This window comes from Tamandua tetradactyla, chromosome 21, assembly GCF_023851605.1.
Source record: "Tamandua tetradactyla isolate mTamTet1 chromosome 21, mTamTet1.pri, whole genome shotgun sequence".
NCBI classification, from domain to species: domain Eukaryota; kingdom Metazoa; phylum Chordata; class Mammalia; order Pilosa; family Myrmecophagidae; genus Tamandua; species Tamandua tetradactyla.
The window spans coordinates 31,237,987-31,259,780 of NC_135347.1; the positions used below are offsets into that span (position 1 = coordinate 31,237,987).

General features: G+C 36.2%; 1 non-coding gene and 1 pseudogene across 1 annotated transcript; one reads left to right on the top strand and one right to left on the bottom strand.

Annotated features, from left to right (window-relative positions):
- Nucleotides 1–21,794, bottom strand: part of LOC143665180 (small ribosomal subunit protein eS8-like) — a 51,430-nt pseudogene that overhangs the window by 16,754 nt on the left and 12,882 nt on the right.
- Nucleotides 14,123–14,193, top strand: TRNAG-GCC (transfer RNA glycine (anticodon GCC)). The gene has a single exon. It is a non-coding gene; the product is annotated as a tRNA-Gly (tRNA).

Below are 21,794 nucleotides of genomic sequence, written 5' to 3' on the forward strand. Positions count from 1 at the left end.
CAATGTAGCCGGAGCAGTAATTGTGATTTACAGATTTTGAGAGGCTGTGCCATATATTTATAACCTGCTATTTCCCTGGAACTTTGGGTATCTGTGTGACACCTAAGACTCATGTAGGAGTCCTGCAATTCTGAAGTGAGCATTGCCACATAGAACAAATGTTAAAGAAATTGCAAAAGAGACCAGACTTCAAATAGAGATAAGAATGAAGCCAATAAATTCAGGATTAAGGTAATTCAGAACACATGGGAAGGAGGACACTGTTTGTATTTTGGAACTTCAGCTACTCTATGAGACCAAAGGAAAAGAGGTTAATTTTTTTCCAGAAACTAATTTTTCTGTAGCATATGAAATTTCTGTGGCACTAAATTAACCTGCCTGCACAAATCATTTCAACAACCCAAACACAAGAAGCCAAGAGTGGGAATGAGGACTTGTAATTCTGTACATTTTAATGTAATGTCCAGCTACATCCAAAACTATGATGATCAGATAATTAAAAATTATTGGCAAATGCTCTTGAGGGACAGGAGAAAAATTACGGAACTATTAAATTTTAATACTGGGGAAACCCTTGATACTGTCTCAAACATTAGGGATCTGGAAGTCAATAGCTAACCTCTTGATCTTGGGGCTTGCTCTTGTGAAGCTTATTTATATAGCAGAGAACTTAGCCTACTGTAGTTATGCCTAAGAGCTACTTCTTTAGCCACAAGTTTTTTGTTTGTTTGTTTGTTTTTACATGGGCAGGCACTAGGAATCGAACCTGGGTCTTCCGGCATCGCAGGCAAGCTTTCCTGCCTGCTGAGCCACCGTGGCCCACCCCTAAGAGCTACTTTTGTAGGACCTCTTTTGTTGTTCAGATGTGGCCTCTCTCTCTCTCTACGCCCAACTCTTCAAGTGAAATCATTACCTTCACCCTACATTGAACATGTTATCCAGGGGTGAAAATTTACCTGGCAATGTGGAATATGACTCCCAGGGATGAGTCTGGCCCTGGCACTGTGCAATTAACAATGCTGTTCTGATTAAAAGGATGAAAAGAATTGTAACAAATAAGGTATCAGTGACTGAGAGAGTTCAAATAGAGTTGAGCCGCTACTCTGGAGGCTACTCTTATGCAAGCTTCAGCTAGACATTGCGACTTATCATGGCTTGCCAAACCTCAACCCAAACCACTCCTGTCAACCCCAAGAACACCTAGAGCATTATCTGAGATTCTACAACCATTCCATGTACTATGATTACTTTCCAGAAACCTACAACCTCCAGTTGTGTTCCTAGGCCAGATAAGTCCTGAAACCCAGAAGGGACAGCCTCTCTAGAACATCAATTTGTCCCATCCCCCTATTCCATATTATTGATAGCCTTTCTAATATGAAAATGTTAGAATGGGCATAACCCAAATACCCCCAAATATTGGGAGTAAGATCAAAGGAGAAGGTGGAGTTATAACAGAGAAGATAGGATTTAATAAACTAGTGTGATTACTGAATCATTATATTAATGTTTCTTTTAATCTCTAGTGTCCTGGAGCAGCTAGAAGTAAAGACCTAAAATTGTGGAATTGTAACCCACGGCAAACTCTGAAATCTGTTCTGCAACTAATTGTGATGTGCTTTGAAATGCATTGTTTTTTTGTATATATGTTATTTTTCACAATTAAAAAAATGATTACTACTAACCACAACACGTGGTCACAAGAACTCAGCTGGAGATGTATGAGACAGATGTTTCCATAACTAGTAACACAACCTCCATTCTACAGGCCATGGATCAAGGAGTAATTTTGACCGTTATATCTTATTCTTTAAGAAATACATTTTATTTGTCATTGATAATGATTCCTCTGATGGATCTGGAAACCTTCTAAAAAGATTCACCATTCTAGATGCCATTAAGAACACTCATGATTCATTAGAGGAGGTCAAAATATTAACATTAACAGGAGTTTGGAAAAATTTGATTCCAACCGTCATGGATGCCTTTGAGGAGTGTTAAGACTTCAGTCCATGAAGTAACTGCAGGTGTGCTGGAAACAGCAAGAAAACCAGATTTAGAATTGGATTCTCAATACACATTGCGGCAATCTCATTTCATAACCTGAAAGGGAGTTGCTTGTTATGGATGATCAAAGAAAGTAGTTTCCTGAGATGCAGCAGCTCCAGGTGAAATGTTCTGCATATTGTTGAAATTGCGATCAAAGATATAGAATAATACATAAATGTAATTGATAAAGCAGCTATAGGATTTGAGGGGAGTCCATTTTAAAAGAAGTCCTATTGTGGGTAAAATGCTATCAAATGGCATTTCACATTAAAGAGAAATCTTTCATGAAAGGGAAAGACAATTAATGCATCAAACTTCTCTGGTATCTCATTTCAAGAAATTGTCACAACTTACTTTATCCAGTATATGGGCAGATAAGCAAAAAAAAAAAATGACAAAAAACAAATAAATATGGGACATAGGATATTTGGGGATGTTCTTTTTCATTTTATTTTTATTCTTATAAGCATTTTTTTGGAGTAATGAACATGTTCAAAAATTGATTGTAGTGATGAATGCACAACTATATGGTGATACTGTGAAGTACTATGGTACACTTTGAATGATATATGTATGTGAATATATCTCAATAAAATTGCATTTGCAAAGATATTAAAAGGGGTGGGCAATAATGGCTCAGTGGCAGAGTTCTCACCTGCCATGACAGAGACCCGGGTTCAGTTCCTGGAGCCTGCCCATGGAGAAAAAAAAAAAAAGATATTAAAGAACATCTGAATTAATGGAAAGATATTCATGCTCATAGATTGGAAGATTGACTATTAAGTTGTCAAGTCCACTAAAAGTGATTTAAAGACTCAACACAATCCCAATAATTGTTTCAACAATCTTCTCTGCAGAAATAAAAAAGCCTATCATAAAACTTATATCAAATGCAAAGTACCCCATATAACTGAAACCATTCTGAAAAAGAATAATGAAGTTGGAGGACTCACTTTTCCCAATTTTGATACGTATTTTAAAGCTAATATAATCAGAATAGCATACTTGTACAAGGACAGCCATATAGGCCAATGGAATCAAACTGAGAGTTTAATAATAAACCCTGGGGTAGTTCAGTGGTTAGAATGACCACCTTTCATGCAGGAGACCCGGGTTCGATTCCCGGACCATGCACCCAAAATAATAATAAACCTTTTCTTCTATGGCCAGTTGATTTTTTTGACAAGGTTGTCAAGTCTACTCAATGGGAAAAGAATAATCTCTTCATTAAATGGTGTTTGGAAACTGGATATTTATTAACAAAAGAATGGAGGTGAACCTGTACCTCACAACTTATACATAATGTAACTCAAAATGAATTAGTGATCTAAACATTGGAACTCAAACTACAAAACTCTTGCAGGAAAGAATAAGTAAGCATCTTCCAAACCTTGTGCTAAGTGATAGTTTCTTACGCTATATACCAATATCACAAGCAACAAAAGAAAGAATAGAAAAAAATGCGACTTCATCACAATTAAATAATTTGGGGGCCTCAAATGGCTTTATCATGAATGTAAAAAGTTAACATATAGAATGGGACAAAATATTTGGAAACCACATATATAAAAAGGGTTTAATACCCAGAACATATAAAGAAATTCCACTTTGTGTAAAGATACACAAATGGCCAGAAAGCACATGAAAAGATGCTCCACAACATTAGCTGTTAGGGAAATGCAAATGAACACCACAATGAGATGCCATTTCATACTCAGTGGAATGATTAGTGTTACAAAAACAGAAAATCACAATATCAGAGAAGATATGGAGAAATAGATACACTCACTCATTTTTGATGGGAATGTAAAATGGAGCAGCTACTTTGGAAAACAGTGTAGGCTTGCCATATACCAGGAAATTCCATTCTTAAGTATATCCCCAAAAGAATTAAAAGCAGGGGCTTGAACAAATATTTGCACACTGATGTTTATAGTGGCATTATTCACAATCACTGTAAGGTGAAAGAAACCCTAATGTCCATCAAGCAATGAATGGATAAAGAAATGCAATATATACATACAGTGGAATACTATTCAGTTGTGAAAAGGAATGGAATCCTGATAAATGTGACAATGTGTATGAAACTTGAAGACATCATGTTGAGTGAAATTAGCCAGACACAAAAGGATAAATATTGTAGGATTTCACTGATATGAAATAAATAGAATAAGCAAATGTATGGAGTCAGAACACAAAATATAGCTTAACAGGTACTGGAATGGAGGTAGGGAATGGGAAGTTAGTGCTTCATTTGTACAGGCTTTATTTTAAGGTGGTGGAAAAATTTTGGTAATGGATGGTGGTAATTAGCACAACATTGTGAGTGTAATTAAAATCTACTGAATTATATATTTGAATGTGGTTAAAAGGGGAAATTTTCTGTTGTATATATGGCACTAGACTAAAAACTAAATGGCGATGAGATAGCTGAATAGGGAACTGTAGGGCTCGGTTCTCCTATGAAAAAAAATATTAAATAAGCAGGAACTGCCTGAAACAACCATTTTAAATCTTTCGAGGTCAGGAGAATACTATACAACATCCAGGGAAGAGTGGGAGGTAGAGGCAGATAAATTATGGTAAAGAATTGTAAATTCTCTCTTTGCAAGAGAGTGACCAGTACCCGTACCCCACTCTCACCAAAGGCCACCATGGGTCCAGTCCCTAGCTAGTAATTGATGATAGAAAGGCACCTAAAAATCCTCTTCCCCAAGAACAGGGGTGGGAATTACTGATTGCTGATCATGGCTTTTTATTGGTGAATTCAGATCGCTGGGACCTTTAAAAATAAGGGCAGCTTTGTTTCACTCCACTCTGGATAGAGGGGGCAGTAGCCACTGTTTCAACACTGCATTGATAAAGGCAGCAGTAGAAATTGTTTCAGCCCTCCTTGGAGAGGGGCAAGGTCAGTGGAGAATTAGAGATGCAGAACTTCCTCCAAATTGCAGGTAACAGTAAGCTGAAGGGCTACATTTGCTGGTCCAGCCAGGGAAGCTCAGCAGTGGGAAGTCTCTGGACAAACTTTTGGCACATTTGCTGATTCCCTCCTCCAGGTACTTTGGAGGTAGCCTGTGTCCTCCCTTCATGCCCTTGTTTTGGCTGGGAAAGACTGATCTGAGAAAGTCCTCTCTGGGATGACCCTCCCTGAATGTACCCTCCAGACAAAACCAGTGTGAAACAATAAAAGGACTGCAAAAATTGGAGAGGCAGATAAGTCTACGACAAAACCTGGTCAGCATCAAATACCCAAGAAAATGGCTGGCCAGCATCAAATACATGCATATCTCCTGTGTAACAATGGGACAACCAAACTCCTGTAAACAGGGGAATTCTAAAACAAACAACAAGCAAAAGCTCAGAAAGAAAGGGAAAACCTTGTATACTGCATTCATACTGGGCAAACTTTATTTATAGGAGAGCTGAAGCTCAAGAAAATCTCCATCTTATCACGAGGTAGTTACAAAAGCAAGAAACAAGCATCCCAAGGCATAAATCCCAGAGATAACATTTTAAAACATTAAAATGTACAGTGTGCAACTAAAAAGTGCAAGACAAAAATACAGTAAATGATAACTGTATCAAAAAGAAGGGGACATAAATAAGAAAACACCAATAAAAAAGATGAGAATGTGGACATACCATTTAAGGCCTTTAAAAATAATATTGATAAAGTTCAAGGAGATGAAGGAAAGTACGAATAAAGAACTAAAGTGTATCAGGAAAACGATGAATGAAAAATATAAGAGTCTAAGTGAAGAGATAGAAAATTTAAAAAGGAACCAATCAGAACTACTAGAATTGAAGACCACAATAACTGAAATGAAAAATGCCCAGGGAGGTTTCTAGAGCTGATTGGAACTGGTAGAAGAAAGAATCCATGAACTTTAAGTCCAGACACTTGAAATGAGTGAGGCAGAGAAGCAGAAATATTAAATGTGAAAGCAGCCTAAGACAGCTATGGGACACCATCAAGGGTATCAATATATGCATTATGGGCTTCTCAGATGGACAAGAAGCAGATACAGGAACAGAAGGAAAAGTCAGAGATATACTGACAGAGTGTTTCCTGCACTTAGCAAAGGATGTGAATATGCACATCGCATAAGTTCAGAGAACACTAAACAAGAAAGACCTAAAGAAAAATATACCCTGTCATATACGGATTACACAACCAAATGCAAAGGAGAAGGAGAACGTTTTAAAAGATAAAAAAGAAAAACAATGTGTTACACACAAGGGAGCACACTTTTTTTTAGATTGAGTTCCAACCTCTCCTCGGAGACAAAAAGGCAGTGGGTTGCAATACTTAAGGTACTGAGATTTATGTTTGGCAAGACTCTCTTTCAAAAATGAGGGAGAAATTAAGACACTCTCAGAATAAGAAGAACTGAGGAAGTTCATCACCACTAGACTGGCCCTTCAAGCAATGCTATAGGTACCTCTTCATACTGAAAGGAAAGGACAAAAGACAGTGGCTGAAAGCAGCATAAAGACACAGAGACCTACAATAAAGAAATCATTTGGGTAATTATAAATGCCAGCATTATTGTACTGTATTGTTTGGTATGTCAACCACGTCTGACATCCTAACTAAATACAAATACATAAAAAGTAATTATAAAGCTATAACAGCAAGTTATAACAAGTGGCAACAATTACTAAAAATAGCATGGGAATAGAGGGATAAAGGAAAAGTACATGTGCATGCTAGTAAAGTTAATTTGGTATCAGACCAAATATGATTGTTATATATTTGGGATGTTAATTTTTTTTTGGAATGTTAAATTTTAAACCCATGGTAGCCACAAGGAAAATGGAGGAAAAGTATATCAGCTAGAAGTGATAAGGCACTCAATGTGGTACAACACACACACACATACATGCAAACAAATGAATATAAAAGAGAACATAAAAGAAAGTGAGCAATAAAAAGGTATAAAACTTAAAAACTCCAAATAGAAAAATGGCAGGAGAGTGTTCTGTATTATCAGAAGTCATTTTAAATATAAATGGATTAAAGTACTCAGTCAAAAGGCAGACAATGGCAGAAAAGGTTAAAAAAAAAAAAAAACTTAAAAACTTGACCCAAGTATTTGTGGTCTGCAATAGCAGTAACCAAAAAGAGCTGAGGTGGCTATACTGATATCTGATGAATAGACTTTAAGCTAAAAACAGTTACAAGGGACAAAGATATTCATTATGTATATGATGTTATATATAACAAAAGGGACAATTAAATGGTAAGATATAACAATTATGAATATATATGCACCTAACTGCAAAGCCCCAAAATATATGCGGCAAGTATTGACAGATTTGAAGGAAGAAATTGATAGTTTTACATTAATAGTATGAGATTTTAACAAGCAATTCTCAATAATGGACAGAATATCTAGTCAAATAATCAATAAGGTGTGGTGGTACGGTGACTCAGTGGCAGAATTCTCACCTGCCATGCCATTGATCAAGGTTTGATTCCTGGTGCCTCCCCAAGCAAAAAAAAAAAAAAAATCCATAAGGAAGAATAGACTACACTGTTATGGGAACAACTATACCTAACAGACATATATTGAGCATTGTCTTCAATAAAAACAGGTTACACATTCTTCTTAAATGTACCTGGATCATTCTCCAAGATAGAGCTTTTGTTGGGTCACAAAAAAGTCTCAATAAATTTTTAAAAAGTGGATTCATAGAACGTATATTACCTGACAACAAAGGAATGGAACTAGAAATCAGCAACAGAGGGAGAAATGGAAAATTCACCAAAATATAGAAATTATAACAACATACTCTTTTAAAAAACAATGGGTTAAAGAGAAAATTACAAATGAAATTCAGAAATATCTTGAGGTGAATGAAAATGGAAATGAAACACACCAAAACTTATGGGATGCAGTGAAGAAAATTTATAGCTTTAAATATTTACATTAAAAAAGTAGAAAGACTTCAACTCAAAGACTTAACCTCAAAACTGGAAGAATTAGAAAAGGAAGAGCAATCTAAACCCGAAGTGAGCAGAAAGATGGAAATAATAAACATTAGAGTAGAGATAAAACAAATAGAACACAAAAAGAGAAAAGATTTTTAAAAATGAGATACCATCTCACACCTATTAGAATGGCCGTTATCAAAAAAATAAGAAAAACGCATGGATGTGGAGAAATAGGTACACTTATTTATTGTTGGTGGGAATGTAGAAAGGTTCAGCTATCCTGGAAGCAGTATGGCAGTTCCTCAGAAAGCTGTGCAGAGAACTGTCATATTATCAGCAATCCCATTATGAGAAGAACCGAAAGTAGGGACACGAACAGACATTTGCATACTGATGGTTACAGCAGAATTATTCATGATTGCCAGTAGATGGAAACATCCCAAATGCACATCAGTGGACAAGTGGATAAACAAACTGTGGTATATATGTATAGATATGGTAGAATATTATGCAGCTGTGAAACTGAATAAAGTCATGAAGCATGCAACAATGTGCAAGAACTTTGAGGACATTATGTTGAGTGAAATAAGCCAGAAACAAAAGTTTTTTGAACAAATATTTAAAAGTTTTTGCATAAGGGAGAACAAATGAATGTTACCTTTGTAAGGTGTTAAAAATGGGAGGGTATATGGAAAAGTACAATTAAGTGTCCATAGTTAACAATAACATTGTAATATTCTCTCATTAAACAATATTCCAAAGCTAACAAAGCTAAATGTTGATAAGCAGGGGTTGTAAGGGCGGGGTATTGGGTATGGGATTATTGCTGTTAATGTTGTTATTCCTTCTTTCTCTTCTTTTTTCTTTGTGGAAGAAATGGAAATGTTCTCATATAGACTGTGGTGTTGGATGCATAACTATGGGATTATACCAGAAGGCACTGATTGTACACTTAGGCTACAACCCATCTGGGATTGTAGGTGTGTGCATAAAACCAGTTAAAAAATAAACAGAAAGATACAGGTATTGGAGAGGACGTGGAGAGATATACCTATTTTTTGTTAGTAGGGAAGTAGAATAGTGCAGCCCTTCTAGAGGGCAGTGTGGTGGTTTCACAGGAGGCTAAGTATAGAGTTGCCATATGATCCTGCAGCTCCGTTATTAGGTATATACTTGGAAGAACTGAAAGCACGGACATGAATAGACATTTGCACACTGGTGTTTATGGCAGCATTATTCACGATTGCCAATGGATTCATCTACTGATGAATGGAAGGGCCAGCTGTGATGTATACATATGATGGAAAATTGAGTGGCTGCAGAAAGGAATGAAATTGTGAGGTGCGCAATTAGGCTAATGAGCATTGAGGACATTATGTTGAGTGAAATAAGTGAGAAATGAAAATGCAAGTATTGTATGGTTTGTCCACACAATATAAACTAATATTGTAAATTTATATTAGATTATAATACATTATCTAATATATAGATTAGGATATAGACTAACTATAATTAACAAACTCAGAGAATTGAATTCAAGAGCATAGGTTATCAGGGGATAGAAAGTGGGCAGAGATTGGGCAATTGATGATTAAGAAGCACAGAATGTTCAATAAGGCTCATTGTAAAAGTACCTAGTTTGTAAGCTCTTGCAGCAGTCACATTTATCCCTGTGTTTTAACTGATGTTTCTAAATTCTGAGATGCTGCACTCTGTGCATAATCTGGTAGTTCCTTGGAACGTTGGTTGTCTGTATGACATTTGAGACCCAAGAAAGAGTTCTGCAGCTCTGAAATTACTGTAGCTCTGTAAGCATTACTCCATAAAGCAATAAAGAAGGTTAAAAAGAGATCAGACTTCACTTAGAGATATGCATGATGTGGATCTGGTTAGGACCAAGGCAAATCAGAATACAGGGCTAAGGGTGATATTGACTATACTTCAAAACTTTAATGTAAGACTAAAGGAAGAAATGTTTATTTTGCCGAAAATTTTAATTTTCTGTAGGACAGTTGCTAATTTAACCTATTTGGTCAGTTTATTTAACATTCTAATTAAAGAGAAACCAGAATAGGGAAAGAAATCTTCTTATTCTATACAAGTTAATGTAATACCTTGATATGTTCTAGGGTATTGGGGCAGAAAGCAAAGAATACTGCAAACTCCTCTTGAGGGACTGGTGAAACTGTAGAACTATTCAACTTCCCTACCTGGGGAATTCTTGATATTCTCTCAAGCATTAGGGACTCCCAATTTGATAAGCCAAGACCTCAATATTGAGGCTTGTCTTTATGAAACTTATTTATGCAATGGCAAAACTAAGCCTACTTATAATTATGCCTGGGTCACCCCCCCCCCCAAAAGAATCTCTTTTGTTGCTTATATGTGATCTCTCCTTTTAAGCCAACTCTGCAAATAAAATCACTACCTTTCCCCCTTCATGGAATGTGATGCTCAGGGGAATAAGTCTCCCTAGAGACATGGGACATGACTCCCAGGGATGAGCCTGGCCCCCACATTATGGGATTGAAATGCCTTCTTGATCTAAAGGTGGAAAACAAATGAAACAAAATGAAGTTTAAGTGGTTAAGAGATTTCAAATAGAGTCAAAGAGTCAAGAGTTCATTCTGGAGATTACTTTTATGTAAGCTTCAGCCAGTTAATGCAAATTGCTACAGTATGCTAATGCCCAACTAGCAGTATTCCTGAAAACCCTTAAGAATACCCTGGGCTTTCTCTAAAATTCAATAAAAGTTTATTTAGTAAGTTTATGTTTTCAGAAGCTTAAGGCCTTCAGATTGTTCCTATGCCAGATAAGCCTGGAAACCCAGAGGTAGGAGTCTCTCCAAGAACTTCAATTGGCTTCATTCCTCTACCCCGTAAGGTCAACAACCTTTTCCAACATGAAAAATCTAAAATGGTCATTACCCAGATATCCTGAAGATTGAGACAATGAACAAATGAGAGGGAGGAGGTATAACTGAGAAATTAGGATTTAACAAATGTTTACGACCGCTGATTCATTATATAGATACTTCTTTTAGCTTCTAGTGCCTTAGAATAGCCAGAAAGAAATACATGAAACTGTTGATCTTTGATAATGATTGTATACCCATACAGCATTTTATCATGTGATCATGTGATTGCAGAAACCTTGTGACTGACACTTCCTTTATCCAGTGTATGAACGGATAAATAATGAAATAAATATATGCATGAAAATGATAATTGGTCAGTAATATGGGGAAAATGCCCCCATGTAAACTATGGACACTAGTTATAGTTCTACATATACACTAGTTATAGTACTAGTTAAAGTATATATAAAGAATGGAGTCCTGATACATGTGACAGCATGGATGAACCTTGAAGACATCATGTTAAGTGAACTAAGCCAGACATAAAAGGACAAATACTGTATGATCTTATGCTTTGAAACAATTGGAATAAGCAAACTCATAGGACCAAGGGACTGATTGGGATAGGGAATGGGAAAGTAAAACTTAACATGTATAGAGCTACTATTTGCAATTATGGAAATGTTTCATTAATGGATCATCCTGATGACACCACAACATTGTGATCACAATGAACAACAATGTAATATATAACTAAATATGATTAAAATGTTAGAATGCATATATGGTAATGGAATACATTTTTTTAATCCATGAAATCAAGCTACATAAGCCGTGAACTGTATGAAAACCATGGACTTTAACTAAAAGTACAATTTTTAAAATGTGGTATAATTAATTGCAAAAACTTTTCCACAACTATTCAAGGTGTTGGTGGTGGCGTGGTATATAGATATTCTATATTTTATTCATGATTGTTTGGTAAACACACAATTTCTCTAATCAAAAAAATTAATTAATAAAAAAATACAATGGAGTGTATAGCACAAAGAGTAAACCCTAGTGTAAACTATGGATCATAGTAATTATAATAATGCTGTATCATCAATTGCAACAACATGCCTATACTAATGAAAAGTGTTAATTATAGGTGTGGTAGTCAGGCTCAGATGTCAACTTGGCCACGTGAAGGTGCCTAGTTTTTGTTGCTGTGGACATGAGCCAATGGCATGTGAACCTCATCTGTCCCTGAACACCTGCAGTTGGCTAGGAGGCATGCCTGCTGCAATGAATAATGTTTGATTTAATTGGCTAGTGCTTAAATGAGAGAGCTTAACATAGCACAGTCCAAGCAGCTCATCATGCCTCATTTCAGTACTCACAGCTCAGTCCAGGCCTTTGGAGATGCAGAAAGGAATTACCCTGGGGAAAGTTGTTGGGACCCAGAGGCCTGGAGAGAAGGCCAGCAGAGATCGCCCTGTGCCTTCCTGTGTAAGAAAGAACCTTAGCTGAAAGATAGCTGCCTTTCCTCTGAAGAACTATATGTTTTTAACTAAATAAATCCCTTTTTATTAAAAGCCATTCCATCTCTGGTGTGTTGCATGCTGGCAGCTTTGGCAGTCTGAAACAGATTTGGTATTGGAAAAGTGGGGTACTGCTGCAGTTTGCAAATACTAGATACATTGGAACAGTTTATTTATATGGATAAAGGGAATATTTTGGAGGAACTGTGAAGAGAATGATGGAGAAGTCCTGGAGTGCTTGAAGAGACTGTTGGTGTAAATGGAACCACTGTCAGCCTGGACAAAGGGGGACACAAAAGGGACAAATTGGAATTTGCAGAGTGAGAACCATGGAAGCTGGGATCTGAAGCCAAGAGAATTTGGGCCAGAAGAGTGGACCAACCCACAAGGGGAGCGTGAGTTTGCCCTGAAGGCAGAGGATGAGCCTCCCACCTTGTTGCAGTGGAAGAGTCATGCCGCCTCAGGCCTTGGAGAAGGTACAGCATGCTCCTTGGGGATTGGGGAGAGCCTGGCTGCCACTACATGGAGGGGTTGAGCATGTTCCCTGGAAATGGCAGAGAGCCCAGGTGTGGTTATGATGCTTGGAGAGGATTGAGCTGGGAAAAAGGTGGTCTCCTCAATGTCTCCCGAGGTTGATTTGGAAAGAGGCGGGCCACTGCATAGGCCCTTGGAAAGGGTGGGACTGTCACTTTCTAAGCCAAAGGACAAATGACTTTCAGACTTTGAAATCCAGTGGAGTTTGTCCTGCAGGTTTTAGGAACTGTTTGAGTCTTATGATTCCTGTGTTTCTTACAATTTTTCCCTATAGAAATGAAAACATGTATCCTATGACTCTCCCTCCTTTGCATGTCAGCACCAGATAACTTGTTTTGGGATTCATAGGTCCAGAGCCAGAAGAGAATTTTTGCCACTTTAATATCATTTAAGGTGATATGTATAGCTGCCAAGTTGACAAGGGATGGACATGTGGTAGTTAGGTTCAGGTGTCAACTTTGACAGGTGAAGGTGCCTAGTTTTGTTGCTGTGGATATGAGCCAATGGCATGTGAAGTTCATCTGTCCCTGATTAAATCTGCAGTTGACTAGGGGCATGCCTGCTGCAATGAATGATGTTTGATTTAATTGGCTGGATGCTTAAATGAGAGAGTTCAATGTAGCACAGCCCAAGCAGCTCAGTATACCTCATCTCAGCATTCACAGCTCATTCCAGGCTTGTGGAGATGCAGAAAGAAATCACCCTGGGAAAAGTCGTTGGAACCCAGAGGCCTGAAGAAAAGGCCAGCAGAGATCACCCTGTGCCTTCTCGTGCACAGAAAGTTAGCTCCCTTTTCTCTTTAGAACTATACATTTTTAATGAAATAAATCCCCTTTTATTAAAAGCCAATCCATCTCTGGTGTGTTGCATGCTGGCAGCTTTGGCAGACTGAAACAATAGGGAAAACTGTTTTTGTGGCAAGGCAGTATATGGGAATTCTGTAGCTTCTGCATGATTTTTCTGTGAACTCATGAAAAAATTTTAGGGAAAAAATCTGTGCAAGAATCTATAGAACATATAAATTATATCTGGTATTGAAGTCAGTGCTCTGAAAGAAAATTTGCTTCTGTCATATAAGAATGTGTTCTGGGCGGGCCACGGTGGCTCAGCAGGTAAGAATGCTTGCCTGCCAAGCCCGAGGACCTGGGTTTATTTCCTGGTGCCTGCCCATGTGAAAAAAAAAAAAGAAAAAAAAAAAGGAATGTGTTCTTTCACTGGGTGCAGGGGTAGTTCAGTGGTAGAATTCTTGCCTGCCATGCAGGAGACCCAGGTTCAATTCCTGGCCCTTGCACTTCCCAGAACAAAAAAACAAACAAACAAACAAAAAATTCAACAAATTGTGCTGCAATAAGGGAACTGCAGCACATGGAAAAAGAATGAAATGCAACACCTGCCACACAGCATCCAAAAAAGTATTCTTTCAAATTGAAATTCATAAAAAAACTCTGCTTTTGCAGTTTTAGTTATGAATTTGCTAACTATGGCATATATTTACCAGGGAACTCTGAATGAACTGATGTTTGTTATATAGCCTTTGAAACGAGGTTTTCCTTAGTACAAATGCTTCATTATAGGAAACTTGACTGGTACTTGGTAACTCAGGTTTGCTCTCAAAATTCCAGAGACCTCAAAGGGCACACTTAAATCTTTCTCCCTGGCTTTTAAATTCTTTCATTTCTCTGAATTATAGCTCTCTATATAAATTAAAAATGGTCACATTTAGGTATTGCATTTCCACTCAAATTTGTTTTTTCTAAATTCAATTTTATTTGACAAAACAAAATTCAGGCTTACCTGAGTTATCTAATCCTTAAATTCTGGGTAACATCTACTTATATCATCTCTTTCTGTTCCTACGCTAACACTGCACAGTAGGTCTTTGTCTCTCATCTGGAACATTAAAATGATTTATTCGTGTTTCTTCTTGCCTCCAACTTACTTATTAGGATTCACTTGCATGCTAGCAACTTGCTTTCCTGAAATTCTAGTTTATCATATGAGATTCATGCATCCTACCTTTTTGGATCCAGGCTACTTGACCTGGTATATAAATTTCCCAGATTTGGAACCAAACCTTTTCCTCTGTTTTTACCAACTGTTTGCATGTAAACCATCAACTTTAGGCAGCATAATCTATCCCTTATTTATTTCTTTTTCACAAATCCTGTTTTCTTTCTTGCTTCTAGGCCTTTTTGTACAGCCTTCCAAACCTCTTCCTTAAGCACTTACCTCCCCACATCCTAGCTCCCTAAATTACCAATGTGTACCTGTCCATCCTTTAAAGCTCCTTTTATCTCTGTCCTCTCTCTTACTGTCACCCCTCCCTGCACTTCCAACTTCTCTCTGAAGTCTATACTTCTCCATAGCTCTTATCATTTGCTTCCATCTCTCTTTGATCATTGTCGTGTTTTACCCTGTGGCATTGCTTTGATTGATACCTTTTATGTATACCTTGTCACTCTAAATAGATCCTAGGAACTCTGGAGGCAAGGAAACCTATTTTATACTTATCTATTGTAAAACATGGTGCTCAGAGTTGTTTGATTAAATTGATTTAAGTAGTTCACTTGGACATATTAATATCAATTAGACTTATGAAAGTAGCAAGGCAGGTAGGGACCATGAAATAAATTCCCTGCTGGATATGACCTAACTTCAAGCGTCAATAATAAAGTGGATTTGGGGCAGGTAATAAAAATATCAGATGCCAGACATAGAATTAAGATGTTGCCTAATGAATAGAAAGTAATAATAAATACTCTTGGGTGACTAAAAGATTAACTACATGATAGGAAAATACTCACTAGGTGGGAAAAGCACCATAATTCACTTTCAGAATAGTGCAAAAATATGCAACAAGCAAATCAGGGAATAAGCAAGACAGCTTAGAATATGCCAGAATGGGAGTTACAGGGAGGGCAAAAACCATCCAGTAATTGTTCATTACATGAGGAAAAATACATTAAGAGCACTTTACTCATCTATTTTGAACTATTTTATAGTGAGGCCTGGGCTATCCAGTGAGACGCCAAGCACTGGGGAAAGAGGAATTAAAATGATTTCTCAAGATTCCTGCAGTTCTATATGTTCTTTTCCTACACTGAAAACTGAAAATCATATCCACATCTATCACAGCATGAAATATGATGCAAAGAACCATCCCTGAGTCAACAGTATATTTGAAAGTAAAACCAAAAATACACAAAATCAAGTAAATATAAAAAATGGAATTCTATTTGCATGCAGTTATAAGGTATTATCTATCATGCAAGGATAAGCCAAATAATTCTTTACCTAAAAGAGGTATGCCTGAGTCAAAGTTGTCCATAAAGTTAAGCCAGAGTTATTTAAACCAAAGCATCCTGGTGTCCATGGCAAAGCAATACAAGTTGAGGAAGAGTGAGTGAAATGTCACGTATCCATATTGCTTATCAAGCATCAAACTGTAATTCCCTTTTGAATATCATCCAGCACATTCTGGGATTGATTATATAAGCTTGCCAACAGAAATGAAGGTCTTTTCAGAGGAATATAAGCGTGATTTGAAAGTTTCTGAAACTATTCTGGTTTCAGTTAGACTATATGAGTGATATGGTACCTGCAGAGAAAAAATGAAATGAACCCAAGTCAGCGATGAAAGAGGATGCCTGACAGGTGATGGGCACTGAAGACCCTTGTGAACTGTATGTGCCCACTTTGTGACGCTACCTGGTGAGAGTAAGTGCAAACACACATTGCCAAACCGTCCAATGTCGTTCTGTGATTGTGTACCACGGAGTCCGTACAGTTATGGATATGGGCAGGTGCCATGTGCCCTGAAAGTCCTGATCCTTTAATTGCTTCGATTCAGCCTAGCTTTGAAAAGATTTTATAAGCCCTTATGCAAAACAGGAGAAGCACAATTCTTTCACTTATACTCCCATGGTACTCACATGCTTTAAGAATTTTAACCTCCCTGGACGAAAACCTTTAAATTTTCAGAGTGTTCCTCCTTTAAGCAAAACATGTACTTTTGTTCAGTTTTTTAGATTTTAAAGCACATATTATTCTGCTCTCAGTAGGATATGTAATTTTTGAATATGTGATTAAAGGGCTAGAATTGGTCATGGAAAATAAATGAATGCTATCAATGGCACAAAAATTGGGAAATATTAAAACAAATGTGAGCTACAAAATTCAATCCAAATAAGCAATACAAAATTTGGAAAACAGAATAAGTATACAGTTCAAAGAAGCTTTAACATTGAAAAAAAAATTAAAGGCATTTCTTGAAGAATAGTGAGAAAGAAAGACTCTGTCAAGGCTCTCAGGTTTTACCAATTCCTAGCTATATAATTATCTAAGATGACAATAAAAGAAACAAATGAAAACTTCCCTAACACATACAACTAGAAAAGGATTTTGTTGTGGATTCTAGATTTAAAAAAACATAACCTTTATTTATATGCCTCTGTACGTAAAAATATATCGAAAGCCAGGCAAAGCTTTTCACAGTTAACACAGATTATTCAGCAAACAGATGGTGGAATCAATATTGTAATCTTGGTTTAGTTGTTGTTCTTTTTCTTTTTTCATTTATGTTCAGTGAGCTCCCAAAGAAACAAATACAGATGTGATAAGAGTTTGACATCTTTTATCAGAAACTACAAAGTTTATGATAACTATGAAAATAAATGAACAGTAAGAAATGTTAACACAGATATTGGCTCAAGGACTAGGCTCCAAAAACCAAAAAATAATAGTTGAAGTTTGATTTGCTATATAACTCATCTATTGAAAATGCTAAAGATCTCAGAATTAAAAATCTTCCTTCGTTGGCAAAGTGAGGTTAAAGAATTTGACAAAAGTTCAGGGAAAATTTCAAATCAATATACTGTTGTAAAATTTGGGAGCAGAAACATGGAAATATATCCTCTCAGTTAGGCACTAAGGCAGCCTGCTTGGAAAATACTGAAAGTAATTTCTTATTTAGTTACTATTTTATCCATTAAGTTCTTCATTCAGTTTATCATAATGCTATAGAAAGTAAGTTTAAATTTCTTGACACTTTAAAGCACTTATATTTGGAGAATCTATTTCTGAAGAAACAGTTTTAAAGTATTTTAAGAAAAATAAGTGTGGCTATTTTCTCAGAGAGGAAAGAATTTTTGGATCAATGAACTTGTACACAGTTTTCAATCTCTTGAAAAAGTATTATTTGGGGATGTCAGGTCATTATGACTGTCTTGTCCTGTAAGAGTTTCCTTATCAATCTATTCTAATTCCTAAACTAGTATATGCTGTTCTTGGAGAGATTTAGAATAATTTACCTTGGGAAGATATGCTTTGACCCAGGAATGAATTTAGTTAGAAATGTGAACATTCAACTTGGAGGAAAAAGTATATTTCCACATTTGATAATAATGGACTTCAGATAGTAAACTGTATTGACTGGTATTCATCATATATTAAAATGCAGATTTGGGCAAAGTCAAATGAGTACACCTGAATTTTAAAAACTAGTATAATATTTGCTGAGGTTATATATTTAGTAATGATATACTATGGTTATAAATATTTAACTGTAGAATCATCTTGCATTTATAAGAGATTTCTATGTAGTCACAAATATGTAGTATAAAATTAAACAATTAATGCATAATTTATATATTACTACATGACTTATAAGTAACACATTTCATTACAAATGTATAAGTACATATTTGTTCAAATAAATTGAGATATTCCATCCATTTAAATAGATGGAATTTAAATTTAAAATTAACCAAGTCTTTGAAAAAATCTTTTTTCCAGTTTAATTATCTGCCGACAGATGAGTAATTTTAGAAGTAGTGTACATTTATTTAACTTTCTTATATCCTTTAAACAAGTACAGATATTTATTCAGGAATTAAGGGAAATAGGATAAATAACTCCTTTAGCCTATGGAAGATCTAGATTGAAACAGGATACAGACAATTTAGTTATTTCTGAATAGTAATGAGGGGAGAAAAGCAACAATAAATTACAGCAATTTAGAAATAAAGTGTTAATTATGTAAACTTTCTTTCGGAGATTGTTGACCTGAAATAGTAGAATATTTTATCCCAAATGGGCAAATGTTTTGTCAAGCAAAATGGTAATATGTGCCATTTCTGTCTTGATCACTATCGGACCCTTTAAGAGCACATTTAAGAGTGCCTGGTATCTAGTCGATGTTTAATAGATATTTGTTAAGTTGATGAATTGATGAATATATGCCTGTTGCATTTTTTGAGTTGCAAGAATTACAGATAGTCACTTGATTCCAGCTGTTACTTGCTAGAGATCTTGAAGATTATTTATAAGCCTTTGGGTCATGCACAATGGTGAACTCCAAAAAAAATGCAAGGTTCACTACCTTATGATACAGTAATAGATGTCAGAAGAGCACCTTTCTGTTAAAAACAAAAAGCATTTTTATAATAGAAGAATCTGGCACCTTTTCCAACCAAGCCCTGTGATATTCTTCGCATTTATACTCTTTAGAGTCTATAACGTTGATGCAGTTCATGCTATAACGTCTGCTCTAGTGTGAACAGCATCTTAATATGGCGTATCTGTCAGTAGTTAGGCCGGTGCTGTTATTCGTAAAATTAAAGAGAGTGCAGGTAGCAGTCAGCCTCGGAGTCTGAACAAGGAATGCTAGCACCAGGGTTGTTCACACAGGTGGATGGTACTGGAGGCAAATAAGTGGCAACAGGAAAATCTGCCACTAGCTGAGCTAGAAAGACCTGGCATTTATGCTTAGGAACACAGTCTTTGGGTACATGAGAGAGCACTTCTACTCACAAGAATCAATTAATTTTAATGATTGCATTTTATCTACCAAACTATATAATTAAAATCCTAAGACATGCTCATACATACATACGCACAGACATGGAGAGAGAAAGATTAATCACTATATTCCTAGATTATGTGACTACCACTTCCCAGGTATCAGAGAACTTTGATTGAATGTTCAGGAACTTAACAAACATTTTTCTTACTGCCTATCATGGACAAAGCACTGTTCAAATATTTGAGTAAATGTTTAAAGGAAGTAGGAACTAAGGGAATGATTCATAAAGATATCTGGAGGAACAGTTTTTCAGCAGAGGGAATAGAAAGTGCAGATGTCAAAGAAATTCAAAGAAATAGCTGAGGGTTCTGATCATACAAATCCCAGTAGCGAGTTTGGCTTTTATTGTGAGTGAAATGAGAGAAGAATGATGGGTTGTGAAGAGAAGTGTTTTAGTTTAGTTTACTTTTAAAGAGAAACATGCTAGTGGCTTTGTTGAGAATAGAATTAGAATACTAAGGTTGGGAAGCAGGGAAAACAGTTAGGAGGCTTTTTTGGTAATTTAGAGAGGAGGTGATGGTAGCTATGGAAATAGTAAGAAGGACTCAGTTCTGGATCTAGTCTGAAGGTAAGACCAACAGTATTTGCTGATGGGTTGGATATAAGGGGCCAATATAGTTGACCAACACTTTATGCAATAGGGCAGGCTATTTCTCAGAAGGTAGGTAAGCTACTATAAAAACAAAAAAGGGAAAATGATGCTTGGTAGGCAGAAGGAGTAAGTGTTCACAATTACTAAAAAAGTAGGCCAGACAAATAGAGAAAGAGAGGAGACCAATGTCATCACTGTGGAATAATACAGGTATAGATCATCATTGGAAACCATGTGATGTTGATGTTCAGAGAGTTTTACTACAATAAGTTTCTCATACCCAACGCCTTGGTTGGTTCTACCATCTGCACAGGTTTTAGCCAAGTGGACCTCTCTGTTCATAAAACAAAAATGTAATTTAATTTAATTTAAATAATAATGCAAAAAGCACATTTTTAGCACTTTAGAGAAAATGGGAAATATTACTGACTAGGCCTGTGCCAATTTTATCATACTGTCTACATACTTAATGCTGGCAATTTACCTTTGGGCAACAAAAGTCCCTGATATGTTTTTGCCTTATGCACAGAGAAACAAGAGTTCAATTAGATATTTTTCGAGTTATGTGCAATAAAAAAGAAATAAGCAGAGACGCTGTTTCCATTCTAAGTATTCTAGCCTGAAGCAATTCAGTTTTTCACTTAAGATCTAATCAGAGAGACAACATTGAATGCAATAAATGTGAACTGATTTTCTGAACTCTCACACCAAGGGACATTATTACTATGTGAGAGGAAGTAATAATACATTTTAACCAATATATATTTGTACATTTAAGATACTTTATGAAATGGAATGAAACAAAATTGTTTCCTGTTTATATGCATAAAATAACTTGAAATGTATTTTGGTAAGAGATTATTCTTCTTGGTCAGTTGTATATGCTAATTAAGATTACATCAACAATCTAAGTCAAATGCTATAATTACTATTTCAAATATTGATGAATGTCAATAATTTTGCCATTATCTTAAACTCTATTAAAATGTTAGGACAATATTGGAAGAATATGTATCTACAGCACAAACTTTGGCAAGCAACACCTCTGGATACATAGTGCACGACTAGTATTTGTTGAGGGATACTAACCATAATTTTAATTATGTTATTTCCTAAAATTACTTTCCATTTTGATTATTTGCCAATAATCACAATTATAAAAAGGTGTTTTCCACTTTTCCACAAAAAGGTGTTTTCCATGGTGGTCTCATCCTAGTTGCATTAATTCATGCAAATCAATTCCTCTAACTCATACCCCCACAACTTCATTCTCTGTAGGCACTTCTGATTTATGCTGCATCACTGGAAAGGTGGGTATGTGACATGATAAATTGGAAGCAAATTCCTTCTAGTGAAGCTCTCTGCTCTGAAGCCAGACGCATTAAGTAACAAGGTCCTACAACCAGTCTTCAAACAGACAACTTCACTCCTGATTTTT